This window comes from Zerene cesonia, chromosome 2 (assembly GCF_012273895.1).
Source record: "Zerene cesonia ecotype Mississippi chromosome 2, Zerene_cesonia_1.1, whole genome shotgun sequence".
In the NCBI taxonomy this organism is placed as follows: domain Eukaryota; kingdom Metazoa; phylum Arthropoda; class Insecta; order Lepidoptera; family Pieridae; genus Zerene; species Zerene cesonia.
Window position 1 is genome coordinate 4866811 of NC_052103.1, and position 8415 is coordinate 4875225.

An 8415-nucleotide genomic window follows, 5' to 3' on the forward strand; every position below is an offset into this window, starting at 1 on the left:
CTATAAGCAGGCAACTAAGGTGGTAGTTCGCCCGATGGTAAGCGATAATCACCACCCATGACCACTCGTAGAGGTAGTAAATACTCTGTGAATCTTCTCTCTCATTCTCTGAGTACCTCTGCGAATGCGCTGCCTACTTACAAAGAGAAACGGATAAGGAAGGATTGACGGCTGGGAAGAAGGAATGGACTGGAAAGGGTGACGAAAAGGAAACGGGCCTCCGGCTCCCCCCACTCACGTACGAAACACAGTAGCATGCTACTATTTCAAGCTGATTTTCTGTTTGGATGTGATACTTCCTCTGTGCAAGCAGATCCAAATCGTAACGAAGCTTGCTCAACTACCATATATTAAGCATAAAAACACAAATCATTATAATTACCGACTTGTAACTCCGTAAGACCTGTGTTTACATCAAGAAGAGCGATGTATATTAACATCACGATGGAAGCATATTGAGCGCTTATTACCATTATAATAGCGTATATCAGGCTGTGTGCATTAATTTCCAATATTATTTTCCCTGTAAATAATAACATTGAGAAGAATTAACTCATTACTATAATACAGTATGTTTGAGTGTCAAATCTTTGATAAACAATATGTAAATAGTCTTACACTCATAACTGCTCTTTGAAAACGTTACTGATAAATAATTCCACAGCTTACATACATATAACAGCGTTACAAATATCGTCATAGAGAATCTTATAACAATGCACTTCCATGACGAGAGCGAATTCTTTTGGGGACGATACAACTGCAATAAAACTGTTGTTATTGTTATATTTTTACATAAGACCAGAAAACAGTTTAAATTGTTTGAAAAATAACTAAGTGCTAATTTATTTTGCATTTTTTTTTTATCTAAATATATATAATTCAAAGGTGACTTACTAACTGACTGACATAGTGATCTACCAACGCACAGCCCAAGCAACTGGACGGATCTGGCTGAAATTTGGCATGCAGATTGATGTTATGACGTAGACATGCGCTAAGGAAGGATTTTGATTAATGTTATCCACAAGGGGATCAAACAGGCAATGAAAGATTGTACCACGTAAACTTATTAAGCGCGAAGCGAAGCTGCGGACAGCAATTAGTACATTATATAACTTTATGCTTAGAAGTTCTAGCGAATAATTGAAAGTACTTACAGTATTCGTTAACTTATCTAACTCGTTGAAATATTTTATCCAGCGTCGCATCCGATTATAGTTAAAACAAGCTTCCCAATTGATTAACAGTAAATTAAAGAAACCATTTAAAAATTTAAAAACTTGAGAAGGATGGTGTTTTTGGTAACGGGTGTTTACCTCCATAATAAATGAAAAATCTGTAATAATTTTTTTTTAAACATTCATTAGGCATATTTTATTCAATTGTTTTCGAAGATTGATACAAACCACTAAATATATAAATGTAAAATACAAAATTGAATAAAGTAATGAAATAAATGCCTTAGGTACGAAAGACGGTTATTTAGAACGACGCACGCACACCATTATGCAATCAACCACACATGCATACAAAAACATCGCCCATAAATAAAAATATGCAATTTATGAAAAATTTATTGATTGTACTGAAAAAAGAAATCACTACTAAAAAATAACTATGTTGCTTGAACAATAATATGCCAAAAATCAAAAAGTTAGTATGCTCTGTATTAGTATGGTTTAAAATCGATAAAAGAAATTTGTATAATAGTGATTAAATAGTATTTGTTTGATTTTTTTATCTTATCAAAATAGAAAAATGTTTTGAACACACTATGAAATAAGCATAATATTATCTTAAGAAATATCATAAAATTTTCTGCTTTAGTCATTGAAATAGAACAATATGCTTTAGAACATTATGAAAACGCTTTTAGCTGTCCCTTTTAGCTGAAGTATAGTCCACCAACCTAACAAAACACTTCCAGTTAAAATAGGATAAGCAGTAATAAGAAACTGCAGACCAAAATAAATATATCGAACATGGTAATAATTACGAACAAAATTTAAATTTTGTCTTCCACATTAAGAACACACTGTAGTTTTATTTGTCCTTCCCAATCTTTATATTATTATAAAAATTTTAATACAGCCAAATATTCAAGAAAGCGAAATAAAAATTTGACATTTCTCTTAAAAAACGCTTGACGATAAAATATCATATATAAAACCATTATCAAAAGTGACTTACCCAAAACTAATATGACAATAATACCGTAAAGATAAAAGCCTCTGGAGCATTCCAGAACAGTCGTAGAGCGAATCGGAGCCATTGCAAACCATCTCGACATTCTAAGAACTTGTTTGAATATTTCTTGGGAAACTGTTAGTTTATAAGACATTTTGAGAGACTCCTTTTAGATAAGTTTCGCGTCCGTTTGGAGTTCGAGGCGTTTCGAGTCCGCGTAAGCTGTAAAGGTTTTTTCTTTATCTTAGTGCGGCCAATCGAGCTGGTGATTCACCTACTGATAAGTGATCACCGCCCATGAACTTTTAGTTAAAGGATAAGGGCAACGGCAACTGGGGATTGGGATCGGTTATGAAAACAATACGGTTCTCGGACTTCCAAACTCGTCGTACGAAATATACTACAATTTCACGCCTATCTCCCATGGCGGTGTCGTACCTTCCCTGGTGCGAGCGGTGCCAATTCGTGCCGAAACGTGCTCGAATTCCACACTCAGTTCATACCACAGATAACGCAATACTATAAGAGGTTCATATGGTAGTGATATGAATTTAGGTATGTATAATATGAAATCCTAAATTAATCCCCAAAAATTAATCGTGTAACAATTTCAAACCAAAATCTCAGTTAATTTTGTAAAAATTAAAAATTTTAACTCACCTTTCCAACAATGTAAACAATAGAACCATCAAGTCTGCTACGAAAGCGTCCATTAATGATTTAATTGAAAAGGATTTTAATGGAATGATAAATGTAAAAGATAGTATTTTTATGATTGCATCAAATATGAATCATAACAATTATACCACTATATTATGAAAAAAAACATATGATAATTAAGAAAGAAACCTGAAATATGTACATTAAAAATAGAAACACAAGAGACAATTAAATTATTTTTTTTTTTTGTTTAAAAGCGCTTAATCGAATCCCATAAAAAATACTTAAAAAACCAAGACTCGCAACAAAGTTCTTGTACTGTAAGTAAATGTGAGATAGGTACGTGTAATAAATACCAAGTCGATTATAAATTTATACAGTTCCTACTTAAGAAACCTTCTCTTTCTGTCTTAAGTACTTTCGTAATTATCAACCTATTTATATCTTATAATTAAGATGATTATAAATATGTAAACATGTAAAAAGCAGTTAAAAATTATAGTAATTAATATAATTTTAACCAATTGCGACAGGAGAAAGGTATATTTTTCAGGCGTGTGTATGTTATATGTCACATACATGTATGTCCATTCCTTTTAGTTGTAATCATCAGAAATGAAGTAGTAATATGGGCTAAATAAATTATGAAAATGACGCAAATAAAAAAGGTGGGTCTTTTTCTTACCCTAGCAATATGGATATCAAATGAAGGGTCGTAGAAGACCATTCCAATAAAATCAAATCAAAAGCGCTCGGTTGCTTAGATACTAAATAATATTGTGTTATTTTCAACTAAAATTTCCATTACCAGTTCAAGAAACGGTTACTGTAATAATATTACAATAGAACTAAATATTATAGTGAATGTTCACTCAAACCTCAACATCAACTCGCACATCAATCATTTAATGCGGTTTATTTACGGTGTAAATACTAAATAATTCCTAATACCTAAATGTTTCTTAAGTAGGTACTGTGAGCAGATCGATAAATCGATATTAAATTACCCATACGTTATAATCGGGTATGTATGTTTATGAAATACTAGCTGCGCCCCGCGGTTTCAGCCGTATCCCGTAGGAATATTGGGATAAAAAGTTGCCTATATGTTGTTCAGCTGTCTACGTACCAAATTTCATTGCAATGGGTATAGTAGTTTTTGCGTGAAAGAGCACAAACACACATACATCCTTACAAACTTTCGCAATTGTAACAATAGTATGATAATTTTTAGTATTTTCTCGTTAACTACGTAGCTACTATTTAATTTTATATTAATTATATTAAAAATCATTGTTAAAGAATTGAATGCTACAAATCAATAGAGAATGCCGCATCTCATCGCGATAATATTGTAATCATTGCAATAATATTTCTTATTACTAATGGAGCTCGCAATTCATATCTAATATATAAGATTCTCGTGTCACAGTTTTCGTTGCCATACTCCTCCGAAACGGCTTGACCGATTTCGATGAATTTTTTGTGCTTATCCGGTATCTATGAGAATCGGCCAAAATCTATTTTTCATCCCCCTAAATGATCAGAGTAAGGCAGAACAGCGTTTGCCGGGTGCAGCTAGTAAGGAATAAAACTTAATGTGATTGCCCCAAAGATGTATCTTATATCTTTGGGGCAATATATATATATATATATATATATATATATATATATATATATATATATATATATATATATATATATATATATATATATATATATATATATATATATATATATAAAATTGTAATCTCGGAATCGGCTCCAACGATTTTCATGAAATTTAGTATATAGGGGGCGATAAATCGATCTAGCTAGGAATCTTTTTTAGAAAATGTCATATTCGTGTTTTATCGACTTAAACTGAGCGACTTTTCCTGACATCTATTGGCGAGTACTAATACTAATACTATTTTTTCTTCCTGACATCTATAGGCGAATAATAATACTAATACTATTTTTTGGCGAATAATTAAAGTTCCAGCAGATGACGTTGTTAAGTAACGTAGTCAATGAGTGTTTGCTTTGAGGTTAGACTAATTGTTTATATTGTTTTGTGTCTTCTTAATGCACGTGTTCACTTAGAAATGCCTAAACGATCTTGGAAAAAACGCTTATAAACAATCTAACTTCACGAAGTTAAACCGAGCAAAGCTCGGTCATCCAGGTACAGTAGTATTAAAGAAACACGCTTTCTTACTTTCTTATTTTCTTTCTAATTCTGATTAAAAGAAATCAGGTTGCAAATAAAACGGCGTATCAAGAGAAAAATCTTTATTACACACAAGAGTGTTATAAACAAGTAAGGAAATTGCTTCTCTTAAATCTATATAAAATAGATAAATGCATATTCGTTTCGTATAGATTTCTTTGTTTGAACAATGTCTATTCATTGAAATCCAGTCCATGGTGTCTTGAGCTACATTAGCTAGTGGAGCTTGCAATTCAAATGATTCCATCTTAATGTGAATTCTTTACAGATATCCATTTCAGCCACAGAAGAATGTGATTTATTTTAGTATTTTTGCCAAGAAGTATTTAAATAATTCTTGGCATCATGGATAAATAAATATATTACATATTGAGATGAATGATCCACTTATCCTAACATCAATGGAACGACGCTGGCGCTTTTAGTGACATTTCTCTTGTTTAAAAGTAGGCTTATCTCATAGGTAACTAGAATAAAAGCATTGTCTTGTATGGAGTGATTACAATTAAATAAGTCAAAGCAGATGCAATAACCTGAAAGAAAAAGTTTCTTGAAGTTAATAAAAATAATATTTTTCGGAAATAACATAAATGTTATTTATAAAATTGTATCACACAAGAATTTTTATTTTATGCAATCACCCATAACATACTCCTATTCTGAATCTGAAATAATGTAAAATGCAATTAACCACATACATCATCTGTTATCCTAAAGATTTGTATACCTTATAGAGCTTCCTCACGGGAGTGCTCAGATTGGGGCTGTGACAATGAATAAATTTACTTTAAAAACCGTAAAGCTATTTCAAATAGGCCAGTTTTCCCTAATCCTTAATGTAGTATTTTTAAAGTTTAATTTCAAACTGTTTTAGTTCTTACACATTCAAAAAGATGATAAGGTTTGGAAGTGGAAGCGAAGCAATACAAAATGCTTTAATTTTGCAATCGAGATTATTTGTTCCTCTTTGTTTTCATTGATGTATCTGTACCCAAATATATGACATAATAAAAATAATGTAAAATACCTTCCTTGCAAACGATCGACCGAGAACAAATAGATTTAGAGGCGAAAACGTTACTTCATTCAATTGAATAATGCGCTGGAAGTGGTCCAACTCATTAAAAACTGAATCGAATTCAGTCCAGAGATATTTAAGATGGTTGAGGAGGTTCATGGTTTCTTCCATCTGCAGTAAAATAATATGTATTATAATGTATCTTTAAAATAAATGCATTGTGTGCTTATGCACACACTATACACTTTTATAAGTATTAAATCGTAATTACGAGTATTCTAGTATGAAATAATATAAATTCTTGGTTGACTGAAGTTGACTTTACCGATTTAATTATTTTTATATATTTTTTATTATTTCTTGTAATATTTTCACTTGCATAATCAAAACAAACACAGAGACAAAGAAATACCTATCCTATCACACAGAATGAAATTCGAGCATGACTACACAATTTCAGCAAATGATGTGAGCTGCTGGCGCCTGGCGCACCAAGCAAATGCTTCTAGCTTCCCTTTGCACGAAACACATAATGATACGAGTAGGTCCAGTATATCTTATACCTTTAAACGAGCAATTCTTGTATATATATATATATAATTGGAATCTCGGAATCGGCTCCAACGATTTTCATGAAATTTAGTATATAGGGGGTTTCGGGGGCGATAAAACGATCTAGCTAGGAATCTTTTTTAGAAAATGTCATATTCGTGTTTTATTCGTGTTTTTTTTTTCCTGACATCTATTGGTGAATAATAATACTATTTTGCTTCGTAGATAGCTGGACAACTGAAATAACACATAGGCACTTTTTGTACCGATATTCCTACGGGATACGGACTTACGCGGTTTCAACCGCGGGTCACAGCTAGTAAGTGTATAATCTATGATGAAAGGCGTTTCGTAATGGGTCAACTGCAGCATCACCAAGTGGGGCCAGATTTATTAATTTTTTATAAGCATTTTACTATAAAACTAGAAATAGAAATACAGATTATATTTTTATCAAGCCTCGTTTGTCTAAGCAAGCGTATAAAATATATTTTATTAAAAAGGTTACCTGTTTATTAATGCGGTGACAGGGTTCTATGAGTATAATCAGTCTACAGACGTGCAAACTTAACCAAAAAGTTGAGAACAATATTTCCATTACACAGCCTTAAACAACATTATATATATTATATTAGCAATTACTTAATTAAAAGTTTTTGAACCTACGTAGGAAACTGCACTATACTTAATACATATTATCACATTGAACTCTTTATAAACCGACTATTTTCATCAAATTAAAAATAGGAAGGGATTCTCAATTTCTGTATTGTTTTGTATTGGTTGTTATTTTGTTTTGGGTTTGTTACCTTAGAACTTTCAACTTGGTGACTCGATTTCGATGATTTTTAATTGGAACATGATACCTCCCGTGTCGCTGCATTAAAATTTCGTCTAGTTCTAACATTTTAAAAGCAGTTTAGTTCTTTTTAAAACTAATTTTCACCGATAAAATCACCGACAAGCTGCTATCTTGAATCCATTGAACCACAAAAGACATGCCCCTTTTAAGTGACTGCAAGTTATATAAATAAAATCAAAATGAAAATTACGTCACAATTCATACCTTTTGTACAGGAAGGCGCCAACAGAACTAAGCCAGGCAGGCTTGTCAATCGTACTACGGTCAAAATCAAAGATATTATCATGGACAGGCCGTCACATCGCCCGACCTCTTTTACAGTATCGGAAATGAATAGGTACGATGACGCATACGAGCGGATTTCTGAAGCAGCCTCCTTAATTCGTCTGTCATTATGGTATTCTAAAAGTTAACAAATTTTAGTTGTTGAAGAACTATACAGTCCACTTAACGAGATCAGAATATCTAATTGTTGATAAAAATTTTGCATTCATTCGATTATTTAAAAGAAAATATCTCGAGTATATAGTTATTAGCAGCTAAAAAAAATATAACTGTTTTTAATTATATACCATAAAAACCAGCAATTCCTTTCTCATTTATAATTCGAAGTTTAATTATGAATTTGGCGTAATTAATATGGATGATAAATTGTTAATTACAGTTATGAATCAATTACTTTATACGTTTTTTTTTGATTCAATTGAACATGATTTTAATTCACAATTGTGTCATTCATATTTTAACGAAATAAATCTTTTTAGATTTTTACATTGTTTCGTCAGACTGTTATTTGTTTCGTATACATGATTTCGAACATAAATTTATCTCATGTTAATAAAACTCACGTCTGTAAAGCTAGAAAGGTCAAGTCGGCAGAATCACTCGAATTATATCTCAAAATTTAGTGCTCATTTAGTG

The 8415-nt window shown here is 31.7% G+C and overlaps 1 long non-coding RNA gene across 2 annotated transcripts; it reads right to left on the reverse strand.

Moving 5' to 3' along the window:
- Positions 1-388: 388 nt before the first annotated feature.
- On the reverse strand, positions 389-939 carry LOC119835142. 2 transcript variants are annotated; one of them, XR_005288030.1, is made up of 3 exons: positions 898-939; positions 619-760; positions 389-523 (listed from the first exon to the last, which is right to left on the reverse strand). It is a non-coding gene; the product is annotated as an uncharacterized LOC119835142 (long non-coding RNA). The 2 variants fall into 2 exon arrangements; XR_005288029.1 differs by having other exon boundaries at positions 619-771; positions 898-938.
- Between the last annotated feature and the right edge of the window lie 7476 nt (positions 940-8415).